The 14,222-nt window shown below is 42.2% G+C and overlaps 1 pseudogene; it reads left to right on the top strand.

The window, feature by feature from the left end:
• Positions 1 to 6,335: 6,335 nt before the first annotated feature.
• LOC142079946 (kinesin-like protein KIF11 pseudogene) lies at positions 6,336 to 8,089 on the top strand (annotated as a pseudogene).
• The last annotated feature ends 6,133 nt before the right edge of the window (positions 8,090 to 14,222 follow it).

Here is a 14,222-nt window from a genome sequence, read left to right as displayed (position 1 = left end):
ATTCACTACCGGAATGTCATTTTTTGAAATGACACCTTTCGTTTCTCAAGCCAACGGAGAGATATATTTTGAAGAGTTAGCAATGTATGTAGGTGTATAAAGACCCATCAGTACTACCCCAGTTCCCACAGGGTATCTGCCCTTTGAGTGACTTAGCTGTCCACTGACAGCATGGAGCACAAAAGGTATTCTAATTCAGCTACCTCATGTGTGCAAAACTTCTTCCCAAGAAAGGAAGCCAAACATTGCTGGCCCACAGAAAGTCTGGTAAGGAACTTCAGTGTCAAATCTTAGCTATGTCCAAGTTTTTCCATAGTTAAAAGTGCAACTAAAATACAAATCTGATGAAGTCTTGACAAAACATTTTTCCAATCCCACTCTTGGCCAGGTTACTCAGCAGTCAATAGCGCAAAGTTCCTCCATGCATGCTGGCAATTGCAAAGACTGTGGCCTAAGACACAGATTAGCACCTGCCCAGCATATGCTGCAGCTCCTCTCTGGCCTACGTTAGATAGTTCCCTTTCTAAAAAGGTCAGGCAGATTCAGATTCAGTGTGGCTGGTCCACATGGGAACACCCAGAACCAGGAGTTTCAAAGCTTTCCTGGTTTCCCAGTTTAAACTGCCAAACTCTAACATCATTGCTTCATTTGCTTCTCTTTAAATTACCTCCCAGAGTTGCTTCTGGTCCCTGGAATTTCTTCATAGACTCAGCAGGAATGCCCCTCAAAAAAATTCTCTCCTAAGCCTGTTTCTTCTCAAATTGAAGATCCTAACTGTTTAAAGCCCAAAATTCAATCAGAGGTAAATCCCACCCATGAGCCAATGTTCAAAAAAATAAATTAAAAAATTGTTTAAAAAACTCTGTGAAAAGTATCTGCTCTTTACTCATTTGATAGTAAAATTTCAAAAATCCCTCTGAAATCAAGTTAGTAAAAGCCTGTAAAATAAAAGCATCCCATCTACAAGCACATACTCTTGCAAATGGGTAAGCATATAGAAGGACAGAAGCAACATCAGACCTCATTTTACCTCAAAAGCGGTCAAAAGATCCTCTAAGTCAGAACACAAAGAAGTGAAAATTTAGCAATCACTGTGTCAAGGATCCTATGTCTTTCCCTACCACATATAATTGTCAGATAATTCAAGAAATCAGGGGGATATACCACCACAACCAGTTATTTCTGTGGGGAATAAATAAATAAATAAATAAAAATCAGGTTTCTAAACATTGAATAATTTGTTAGGAAAACCTCTGTAATTTTCAGCCTTTTGGCACTGTTCCTCTAACTATCTCCAAAGAAGCGAGACACAAAAATTCAAACACAAGATTCCCCTTCTCCCCACAATCAGTTCTGGAGTAATTGAAGTCCTCAGAGCACAGAACACACTGGCAAGTGCCATATGAAAGTCCTAGGTGGATGAGAAATAGGAAGGATAATTTCTTTATGCTAAAAAGAATTAAAATGAGACAACTATGCGGTTACTGTAGGTGAGCATAATTATAGTGGATGACATTTATGTTTGGCTAGTTTCTCCTGATAACATTGTCAACTGTTCTCGCCCGAGTGTTTAAATTAATTTCTTTTTTCACTTAATCTAATTCCCATTTCTAGTCCAATTTATAATCATCACTTCCCCATACTAGGGTGGCATTAAATTACTGTCATTCTTGGCCATTAAGTCAATCATATTCCAGCAGAGTCTATCAAGAGCACCACAGCAGTGCCATGAATTTCATATTGAATACATTCCTTTTTGCTGCGTTGTAGAAGCTGATCATCAGTGTCAGAAGCTACATTATATCAATTTCTTATTTTTCAGGCAGAAGCAACACATTCTGAATCAAAAATGGAGATAAAAAACACAATTTTTTTAAATGAACACTGCATTTTCTCTGGTCAAATCCCGCTCACTTTACTTTGCAAGTACCCACTGAAGAACAGGCCCATGCAAGCCTAAATTTCCATCTGCTACCAATGTTTCAACCGTACTTCTCCTTACGGTAAACTGCAAATTTATTGCTCCCCTTAATACAAAGGGAATGATCAGAGAGGAAAAAACCAAAACAAAACCATGTTACTCGAATTTCTTTGTGTGTTTAAATTCAAATTCTGAGCCAAATTCACTTATATATTTAGCAATACACAGACTTTTTAACAGAAGTTGCCATCTCAAACACAGCTGTTCATGTCCTTCTTACCAAGAAGATAGACTTAAATAAGATTACAGCTCAACTAGAAGATCCCAGGGAATCCGGAGTTTGTTGTCCGAGGCAAGGTTTTACACCTTCTGTTCAGGGCCAATTTGAAGTTCAGTCACTTCCACTTGCTTTAAAAAAAAATCTCCAGCAATTTAATTTCTGCATAGTCATCTTTACTTTTAGAATATCACATGGTTTTCTAACAGTAAAGACAATGCTTAATCTCATATTCTGTGTGGTTCATATAACATGCTGACCTATAAAGTGTTAAATAAACAACACCTCAATTTCCATATTAAAATTCCCTTCCCTAAAAGCACTCGCTCTCACTTGGAATTGAAGGCAAGATATACCTGCAAATCTAACTGGATCATTTTTGAAGAAACCCTGATGTGACTTCTTCCCCCCTTTAAATATTGGAAGTACTATTTTCCCTACATTTGCCAACTCAGTAGCTGCCCAAATGCAAATTTTTTCCATGCGGGCTTATACAGGAAGAAACGGGGACTTTTGTTGCTCATATGCACAATAAATCACAATTATATTTTTTATAAACACTGTAAGCTCCTAAAAAAAGATCTTATGCTTTTAAGAGGCGTTAATTGGTACGACTGCATTATTTTTAGCGTCCTACTAAAGCAAGAGCTTATTATTCCCTAATAGTTTCTCAGGGTACCCAAACCTAGCTTAGTACTTCATACATAATAACTGCAAAGTGCTTTACAGATACTGTCAAATTATTCACAATCTGAAAAGCAGACAAAAGATGAAAGAGTTTTTCTGGAATACTTTCAAAGTTAAGTAAAAATTTCTCTCTAATCATTTGTAAACTTGAACAGAACAAAGAGATCTGATTGAGTAGCTATATATCGGTAGATTTTTAAGTATCTGTGGTAACTATATTATTTGTTCCATGCATGACTGGATTTCTGTAGACTCTGGTTAAATAGTAAACTTGGTTTTCAGATAAAAACTCTAAACAATTGTTGAGCACCCCTCAGAGGCCTTACCCCTGCCAACTGCTTCACGCAGGCAGATCCCAGAATCAACAGGAATTGGCAAGGCTACAGTAATTCTTTATCCTATGCCCTACAGTTAACAGGATTGTGGCTTCTGGGTCTACTCCTGATCTTTTCATGACTGAACAAATGCTGCCATTAACATTTGCGCAAGTAAGACTAACCCCAACTTGCCTCTGAAACATTTGTAAGATACCCTCCCACCCCTACAAAACCAGACAAATTTATAACAAGCTTAAAAAATGTTTTCCCACTATTTGCTAAGATCAACGTCTGCAGTTTATCTCACCGCGTTAAGTTTTAAACTGTAGCTCTATTTCTTTCACGTTTTATTATAGTATATGGTGCCAAGTATACTGCTTCCCAGTGTTTGTGCGTGACAGCTATGTATATCAACTGTCAGTTGGACCCTGCCAGAGACCATACAGACAAGCCGGCTCCGCTCCGCAGGCTGAATTCACCCTCCATCGATGCCCTGGGAGACTCACAGCAACGAGTCACCTGCAACCTGCAGGAACCCGTGATTTTTCAGTAGAATTGCTCCAGATTGACCAAATAGGAAATTTAGTGCTGAAAACCAAATCTTTCCCACTCTGAGCCAGGCATTTCACCACCGGAGCAGTACCTTTTAAATTCTTAGGGCTGCAGATTTAATCTTCCAGCAATCAAAGTGCCTAGCTCCTTTCTAGCTGGGAGCTCTCGCATATTTAAACACTGGAGAGGAGCAAAAGCTTGTTTTTGTCACTCCAACAAGTAGTTTCAAGTCTGGATACACGAAGGCAACCGCTCCCACTAAGTAAGGAGACGCATCTCAACGCCCGTTTCGAAGCAGCAGAGCCATGTTTTAAGAAACCGCCACAAACCGAGCACCTGGAGCGCGTTCCCGCACAACCCCCCGGAGGGAGCGGGACCCGCCGCGCCCCGGAGCCACCCCCCGGCTCCATCCTTCCCCCCGCCCCGCCGCCTCCTACGCGGGCGTTACACTGAACCGAGGGCCGGCGGGACCGCTGAGGCGGGCGCCGGCCGTTACCCAGGGACGCCCCAACGGTCGGAGCTGCCGTTTGAACCGTTTCCCTGGCAACAAGGACACTCGCACCCCCTCAGACCCCCCCCTCAGGCAGCGGTACTCAGATACCGAGGCGGCGGGGCGAGGCGGGGGCGGCCGGCGGTGGCCAGCCGCCGCCGGCCGCCCCCGCCTCGCCCCGCCGCCTCGGTGTCGGTTAGGTAACGGCGGCAGCGAAGCACCGCCTCAGGCCCGGCCGCTCGCTCACCTCGCGGCAGGTGCCGGGACGGCGCACGGCGGTGGTGCCACCCTTCCTCCCCGCTCCGACGAGAGCGGAGAACGAGGCGCGGGAAAGTAGCTCCCGCACCGCAGACTCGCCGGACCGGCTGTGCGGCTCCGGTGCCTGAGCAGGAGGAGCTTCCCCGCCCCGCCCAGTGCGTAGCGGCGGCCCGGAGCGGCAGGGCCGCACCTGCCGGAGGAGGGGCCGGGCCTGGGCCGGGTTGGGCCGCGGGATCTTGTCGCCGGTTCTCGGTCGCTCCCGAGGCGTTGCAGGGGCCCCAGCGTCCACCGTGCCCGCGGGAGGCGGCGGTCGCCGGCAGAGCCACAGGCTTCCCGCCCGCCAGGGCCGCGGCCCTGCGGGAGGGCTGGAGGGAGAAGGCCTCGGCAAGCCCTTGAAGTAGCGATAAGTTTGTGGGCAGAGCACCTGAGAGGCGGGATCACCACCGGGACAGCGGGGTCAGGAGGGTTGTCAGCGGAGGAGGGAGTTGAGAAGGAAGATTTTTGGACAAGAAATACGTCTGGAAAGGGAGAGGTCTCCAGAAGAGCCGGCCCATTGCAGGGTCAGGGCCTGAGCGCTACGTCTTGGATATTAAAGCATCAGTGTTTTACTATCCTATTAAGGATTTTGACGTGGATTTTTAAAAACCTTATTGCAAGAGTGACGAGGGACACCTCTCTGAGATGAAACTGCTGCACACAGGCATGCTGCAGTCATGTATTTTTCCAGATGCCGTTTTTGCAGGGGCACAGTACCAGGCTTTGCAGTGAGGCTCAGTAACACTCAACACTTCTTTCAGCCTCGCCTCCTGAAACTGTAATGTGATGGAAGCTTTTCTTCTCCCACCCTCTAACTGATCCCATGATTGTGAAGAACATTCAGGAGAATTAAAAAATAAATCTAATGATTAGTGAGCCACTCATATAATTTAACAAGACTGGATAGTGCCTTTAATATATAGGAGGAAATACTACTTTGAGAATTGCTTGGAGCAACACTAGTTTTGACCACAGTCCGTATCTTGCTACTGATTTTTTTAGGAGTCAATTCCTGTTTTCTTATCTGTTAAAAACAGTAGATCTCAAAAATCTCTGCCTCCATCTCCAATATACTTTTGTATTAAATTTTACATATGTGTCACATCAGAGGAGTTCAAGCCTTTTTCAGATGAAAACTCCCTAAAATATTTTTCAGAGGGTGTGGGCCTTTAGCTAAGCTTACTAACAGATGAGTTGTTCTGCTTCAAGGTGTCTACGAAAGGCATCTAGAAATACCACTGTTCCTCATCTGCAGAGCAGACAGTGAAAACTAGAAAGTCAGTTCAGAGAGTGCACGGCACCAGATGTGGTATATGGTGCCTTTTGTGTAGTAATGCAAAGCTTCTCTGAGTCAAGTTTCAAGCAGGTTGGTGCTGATGCAGGGCAGTACTCGGCAGAGGCCCATTTCTGTTTCAAAACAGAGGCATAAGGACAGGGCCACTGCTTCATATCAGGGACAGTTAACTCATGTGCAACACAAAACTGTTGTGGCTACGTTACCTTTTATTCCAGGGCTATTTTCATCAGTGTTAGCTTAAACGTGTCCACACCTTGCTGCACTGCACAGTGTGGACATGATAAGGAAAGTGATGAGCAGAGTCTCTCTATACTCAGACACTTCTGGGCCACTGTAACTAGAAACTTGGCAGGAACTGGAGTGTGGAGGCGCAGTGCCAGTGGCTGAGGTAAGCAGAATGTGAGCAGCAGGCAGTTGGCTGAAGCTCGAGGGGCTGCAAAAGCATTGAGGGACAGTCAGTGCATTGCCTTTTCCCTGGCAGATTGGCTCTGAGGCCCAGCATGGCTTCCTTGAGCTTCCAGGGAAGTGGCTACTCGAAGAACGTGAAGGGCAAGAACATCTAGGTGGTGGTGTGGTGCAGGCCTTTTAATGCCTCAGGATGTAAAGCAAGTGCCTACGCTTTTGTACACTGTGATCAAGCAAGAAAAGAAGTTAGCGTCTGCACTGGAGGTGTCACAAACAACTGATACGTACAGGAGTGTTGTGTGTCACATTTTGGATCAAGTTATTATGGGTACAACTGTACAGTGATCATTTATGGCCAAACTGGTATTGGAAAGACCTTCACAATTTAAGGTGAGCCCCAATGAAGAACATACTTTGGAAGAGGATTTGCTACCAGGTATAATACTTTGTATCAAATACTAGAAAAACTCAGAGAGATTGACATTGATTTTTTTTGTAAAAGCCTCTCTTCTGGAAATCTATAGAGCTTTTTGATCTTCTGAATCCTGTTCCCAGTGCTGGAGAAAGGTTGCAGATGTTTGATCATCCCATAAACAAGACAGGCGTAAATGTGAAAGGCTTGGAAGAAATACCCGTACACAACAAAAATGAAGCCTACCAAATCTTGGAAGGAGATGCAACAAAAAGAACTACTGCAGCTACTTATACAAATACATATTCCAGTTGATCCTTGTCTGTGTTTTTGGTTGTCATCCATATGAAAGAAACCAGAGCAGATGGACAGGAGCTTCTTAGAACTGTGAAGATAAACATGGTTGATCTTGCAGGAAGTGAAAACACTTTGGTTTGCGGCAGCTGATAAAAGAGCTTGTGAAGCTGGAAATACCAAGTATTCCATTCTGACTGGAGAAAGAGTTATTACTGCTTTTGTGGAAGGAGACACAGAGAATCTTAACTTACAAGAATCCTTCAAGACTCTGTTGGAGAACAACAAAGAACATCAATAATTATCGCAGTTTCTCACAAACTATAAATCATGAGGAAACACTGAGTACACGGAAGTATGCTCACAGAGCAAAGAACATAATGAAGCCTGAAGTTAACCAGCAGCTGCCAAAAGGAGCTATTATTAAGGAAGATACTGAAGAGATTGAGCATCTAAAAGGGGACCTTGCTGCTGCACGAGAGTAAAATGGAGTCTATATTTTCACTGAAAATTCATGAAGCCCTTAAAAGAAAGCTGACAGTTCAGGAAGAACAAGTTGCGGAGTATATTGACATAATAAGCGCCATGGAAGAAGTGGTGAAAACAATCACTAAACCATTCACAATTGATAAAAGCGAACCTTAACAATCAAAACAGATCTGCAAATCAAGGAGAAAGAACTGAAAGAAGCACAGACAGATCTGCAAGAAACCAAGGTTCCTCTGTCTGAGAAAGAATATGTGGTTTCAGTTTTGGAAAGCACCAAAGAAAAACTTCATGGCACAGCTAGCCATTTGGTTAGTACTGTTCATACAAAAGATGTATCTATGCAAAACTGGATCATAAGGCTGTTGATCAACACAATGCTATCGTCCAAATACATTTGCAGGAGAAATTAATGTTCTCTTCAACAAAATACCAGATTCAGTTAGTGAGAACAGTCTGAAGCAGCAACAGATGTTGACACCTTATGCATATTTTATAGGTGGCCTCCTATCTACCAGTTGTTCAGCAGCTAATGTATTTGCATTAGTTGTATCAGTGTTTTTTGCCTCTGTTAAAAAAATGCTGTCCCCTGAACTTTCTTATATGTTTGAAAAAATATTACAAAATAAGACTGTGCCGTTTGCTAGTAAAGGTTGACTGAGGTTGACTGAGGAGCATATATGTGGATTAGGAAAAGCATTAAATATCCTGACATCAATAGTGGAAATTGTCCTGGAACTAAACTGCCAGTTTCAGAATAACATGAGGAAATGTTCTGCTGTGGCTGATGAGATGGAGGGCCATAAAAAGAAATTAATATCTTCTTAGGAGATCTCTGTCTCTGAAAAAAATTACAGGAAGAAACAGCCAGTGTTTTTTCTCAGCTGTGAGAATTTAAGAAGTGGAAATGGAAAGACTTGTATACACAAAGAATGCAAATGAATTCGTGTCCTCACTGCAAAGTCAGCTGGACCTGTTGGCAGAGGAGACACAGAAGAACTTGGCTGGTATACAGTCAAAAAACGGAAGTTTGAAGACCACCATCGCTGCTGGGCAAGAAAATGTTTACCTGGAAACTATAGACCTAGTCAACAGTAAAACCTATGCTTCAAAACAAATTTATTGCATCTCTGGATAACTTCTTCAAGAGTTCAGGGACATAAATGGTGAAAAGAAGAAGATGCTGGTGGAATCCATTGTTTATGCTCAGCAACTTCTTAGCAGTCTCACAGATGCGTTTCAGGATACTAGTAAACAGAGTGAATTTAAAACTGCTCAGATAGTAGCAGTCCTCCTTCAGCAATGAGAAACACCAGCTTCAGTGTATACAATAGAAAACAGAAGATTTATGATTGAGATCAGTATTTTGTATTGGATATTTTGTTCTGCATTAAGTTGCAGTAGATGTGGTTTGGAACTACCACATTGTACAAATAGATCCTACAATAGATTTTATTATACGCATATCAAGAATACAAATAGTCTTTTGAGTTCAAAGATCCTTGACATACTGCTGGCACTAAAACAAACTAATTGACGATTTAAAAAGCACTGGAAGTCACCCATGAGAGCTACAAACTGACAGCCTATACTGACCTTAAAAAAAGAAAGAGTATGTCATGTTGCTGCCAGCCACGTTCAGGGTCTCCACATCCATGCTCTCATTTAGAGGCCTGACTGAATGACTGCTAAAAAAAGAATCTTCTTATCGATTTCCAGTATGTGCTCACTAAAAGCCAGTCAATAAGTAAGAACTTATTCAAAGAATAGAATTGTCCTATGGCTATTGGAAGCTGGTAGCTAGACAGCAAGCAATTCTGTGTAACGGGGAAATGCAATGGATTTATGTATTATATATAACTTCTCTCAAGAACAATAGTGAATTGGGGCTTGCAGCATTTACAAAGTGTGTGACTCTTAAAGAGACAGAAAAATTATCCTTAAATATAGACATGTAAGACTCTTCTGTATATATATAAAAGCTTATACTGCTACCAATATACTCCCTTAGATATTTTTATAAGTCTGACTTTAGAGATTGGCATCAGTGTAATTTCTTTATCACTGTGACATATGGCAGTCTTCCCTGCTGCCAAAACATGGCCATGTTTCAGCCTCAGGGTACAGCTGGGTTGAACTTAAAAATTGAGACTGTTTTCAAACATAGATACAGAATTTCATTTTACTCCTTCTGACACTATAAAGGAAAAGTAAATTCAGAATTCCTGTCACCAGAACCTCTATGAACACTACAGTGCCTAGTGGTTCCAGCCACGCTAGGAAGTGTTTCTTCCTTCTAGTTTTCGGATAACATCTAAAATGATTGATAACCAGTCACTACTATCTCAGGATCATGTATCACTCAGCTATGCACACTGAAAACTTCCGTTCAGATCCCAGCATGGATTTGCAAGATTCTGAATCTTATGGTGATTTATGGTGAGTTTCCCACATAACCACAAGTTAGAGCAATCTCTGTTCATGTGCAATCAATGATTCTGTAAACCTTGTTTTCAGAGGCTCTTTACAACTCATCCATACTTAACCCCTCATTTCCTATTACAGTGCTCTTCCTAATTTGCAAAGCTGAATGTAAACCTGCTGTAATGGTGCGTGTTATCTCAACGTTCTGAAAATTAGCCAGATAAACACAGCCAAATCCTAGTTGCATTTGAAAGTATACCAAGCACCACTATTTTGATTAAAACCATAAAAATATCAAACACTACGCTAAGTTCTGAGCAGTTTGTTCAGCTGAGCATTTTTCAGATCACATGGCAGTCCCACAAGCATCTAAAGCAAACAAACAGAATAAAGGTCCAGCATTAAAAAAAGGAAGAAAAAATCGTATCTGCAATCCCATTCTCTAACCTTGCAACTGGAGCTAGAAGAAAACCCGTTAAGTGCCTTGGGTTTTCTGCTCATTGGGTGGAGCTGACAAACACCAATTGCATGACAGCACCTGCTTAAAAGAAGCCCAATGGGCAAAAGAAAATTAAAAGAAGTAAGGGAGTAACTATTCCCCTCTCAGTAGTAGATATATAAATAGTAGTGTTAGCTGTAACATTGGAGTTGTCTAGGTTACTGCTTTGACCTGGTTCTTTCATTGGAACAGGTTTAGTCAGATGAGGTGACATTCCCTACAGGAGGAAGGAAGCTTCCTGATGCGTAGCAGGGTGCGTAGAGTCCTGTTTTGAACCTTGCAATGCCTCCTCTGCTAGCGGGTTGTTCTCAATACAGCTCTGGATGAAGCACTTAACATTACAGAAAGGAAAAAAAGAAGTGGAGGTTAAACAAGACACTAACAAAACAGTTCTCTAAGCAACCCGTATAGTACTGTTGGTAGGTAAATTGCTGGCCACTGAAGTTAACAATTTTTTTATTCCTCCATCTTCCTTTTCTAGATCCCCCCTACTCCCAAAGAACAGCTGAGCATGACTGAGCCTGAGGCTGCTTTAAACAAAATCATTCTCCACTTCTGAACTGTTGAAATCAAAATAGTCTGGCACGTTAGATGTGACAATCCACAGCTTTTATTTCTGTGAAGTAGGAGGTGTATTTCTAACATCAAGCAAGCATATTTTACTGCCAATACTCTGAAAATGTAGTTGCTCCATTTAGCATGTGGCTGCTGCAAGAGGGGCTGGAGGCTCCGATATACGAGGAGTCCCATGACAGAAGAAAGGGATCACAGAATGGCTGGCAAAGAGCAGGGGTAGAGCCTTGGGGAAAATGGTCAGGAAGAGGGAGAGAGACCATGCACTCCTGCAGTGCTTTTTCCACTATGATGGATGAGCTTGTATATAGTGCTTTATTGAGCCTGGTGCAAGCCTTGGCACTGCCACTCTGCTAATGAAAGCGTAGGCCTCAGTGTTGAGCACTTTGCATGCCTTTGTTTTCAAAACCAGTGTACCTCGGGCACCACAGCCTCTTCAGATTACTCTTCTTTCAGCTTTTCCTTACATTCAGGTCCTTCCTACATCGGAAAGTAGACATGGAGATAGTGAAGATCTGAAAGAATGACTGAATGTTTGCTGCACTTTTAATTCTGGGACAATTAGACAACCCGTCCTCTCCCTGTTAAGAATAAGAGGGAGGATACAAGTGTTAGAAACTCAGGAAGAAGAGAGCTTATGTAAGTAACTTATTGAGCTTAGCCTGTCTGCAGAACCAAAGGACTTTCTATTAGAGGGTCCTCATCCCTTCCGCGATTAAAGCTGGCAGAGCTGGCCTCACTGTGCTGCCTTCAAAAGGCTGAATGATGAGTAACGTAAAGTTTTGTTTGAGCCACTTGCTGCTGGCTCCCTCTCATGAGGAAAGAAGCAGCAGCTACACAAAGGACCTTACTGCAAGCAAGCTCTGGGGCCTGAAATGGCATTCAAATGACCTGAAGCTGAATATCTAATTCAGCAGAAAATTTGCCACAGTCCAGAATGTTCATTAAGAACAAAATAACTATGTATACCAGCAATTCCTTCCTCACAGAGTTTAAAAAAAAAGATTTTTAATTCTGTAACCATAAAGCCCTGTAAGTCAGAACAACATCTGAAGACTAGCAGAATAAAAAGAGCTAGCAGGTACACATTAGAAACACAGCATGTGATAGAAATATGAGCACATGTAGCACATTGTCCTTAGTCTTCGTCAACCTAGAAGTATTCACTTTCCAGGCACCACCCTGAGAACAGTTGATTCCCTAACTGGTCATGGAGTTCCAGTCTTTCGCCATGCAAAAGCAGTTGCAGACATCAGTTATTGTAGGCTGCTGCACCCTGCACTTACAGTTTTGGGTTTACTAAATTTTAAAGTTGTTGCTGCAAATGCTACCAGCCTTTCAGCATTCTCAGTGTGTGTTCTAACAGTTCTCTGTTTTTTAGAGCGTTATTGAAGGTCCTCTATGGCTTCATGTTGTCAGACACTTTATATAGTCATTAAAAGGAAGATCCTTAGCACATCACTTAGAAGTCCTGCTCTCTTCATTGACAAAATAGGAGACATAACATTCCTACCTTAGATACCAAAGTCTTGAAACCCCTCAGCCACTTTCTGAATTATGATTGTACTTGAGGCTGACATATGCGCTGCACTGCTTGCTCACCCTTTTAAACGCGGGGTATCTGAAAAATAATAGAATGAAATATTAAGCAGCAGTTGAGCGGTGGCTTTCAGGGTCACCATTCTGGATATATCTACATTCCCCCTAAGTCCCATTTAGGCTCTGAAATCCTTTGTTGTAGATGGTTCTTGGTCTTTCACAGCTGTGCCTGTTATTTCTCACCATGTAAAATGTGTATAAAAGTACCCTTATACCTCTAGGGTTCTGTAAAATTGAACACACAGAAACTGCAAAGACTGTACTAACAGAGCCATCCAAGTGTCTAGGAAGTAGAAAGGCAGTATGGCTTTTGAGTAACCAAAAGTGGAAAATATAGCTTGTACTCTTGTGATTCTGCTTTTTGAGGTTCATGCCTTTATGTTATTAAAAAAAAATTGAAAATATGACCTGACTAGGATGCAGACAAGTCTGAACCCTGATTTAAATTTAAAAACTTTTGCTGACATAGATATCTTGGTTAGGATTGCAAAAAAACCCAATTGTAATAATTTAACATGGCTGTTACAAAAAATGGTACTGAAATTGTAATTTTACCTGAGGCAAAAAAAAGCTGCTTTATCAGCACACACAGTTTTGCTGAGTACTGATAAATGGCAAGGATAGTATCACAGGATATGGCTGTGCTGTGGTATCTTCAGCAGCTTTTAGGCTAACCTAGCCAAACTTGTGCTGAAACAGAGGAGTGCTTACACAGGTTACTAACATCATCTGAATGTGACTGCAGTAACTATCAGCTGTAGGACAGTATGTAACATTATGGACAGAAAGGGGTAATAAAGATTTATACGTATTGATGTGGACTTTGTGTGCTAACTGACCTGAGGGCCAAAGAATGCTCCTTGACCTATTTTATTTGATAGTATATATAACCAATTTATAAGCTGCTTTATGTTTTCAGATAGAAAACTTTGATTAAAAAAAAAAAGTGAATGTTTTTCTGCACAAGCAGTGAGTTGAGCTGGACCGCTTCTTGCAAGGGGGTTGAGAGGTGGCTACTAGCAGAAGGCGGCTTCTCCTTTAGAGACAATGCACTACTAGATTGCAGCCTTAAATTGCTCCTGTTAAGCACACAGAAAGATACTTGAAAGTAATTGCAGGATGATGGATTCCACCCTGGAAACCAGGCACCTTGTGCACATTGTCTGGTCAGATAGATAGCAAGTTGCAACGGCACAAAAGACGCTAAAAGGCAGACTGCATCTAACTTTCAAGAGATGTACCTCTGATTTATGAAAAAGTCTAAATCCTATTTAAGGTTAGTAGGAATGATAACCCACTTGCATTCCAGCTACAGTCAAATACCGGTTTTTTTTTTTTAATCTGAAACCATAGAAGTCATTGCGCAAATCATTCATCAGAATGACAAGCCTGGAGTGGAAGCTGAACAATCTGGTCTGAAGCCAGGAGGGTTGGGAGTTGTCTGGAGGTAGCTCCATACATCTGAGAGGAAGAGATAAAAAGCAGCAGGGAGGGAGACAGATTATGGAAGTTTCTAAATGAAATATTTGGCTTGTGACAGCAGGGGCTATAGAGGACAACAGGCCCTCCTGTCCATAAAAGCAACAAACGCATACGATTGTGTATGTGTTATGTGTGTGCGTGTGGGTGAACGTTGTCTGTTGGAGGCCTGAAACTCTGAGCATGGAAACTATCTCGTGTTTCTTGCTGTGTTCA

The sequence above is a fragment of the Calonectris borealis genome, chromosome 3 (assembly GCF_964195595.1).
Source record: "Calonectris borealis chromosome 3, bCalBor7.hap1.2, whole genome shotgun sequence".
Taxonomy (NCBI): domain Eukaryota; kingdom Metazoa; phylum Chordata; class Aves; order Procellariiformes; family Procellariidae; genus Calonectris; species Calonectris borealis.
The sequence above is the reverse complement of the archived record's forward strand: the minus strand, read 5'-3'. Positions and strand labels throughout refer to the sequence as shown.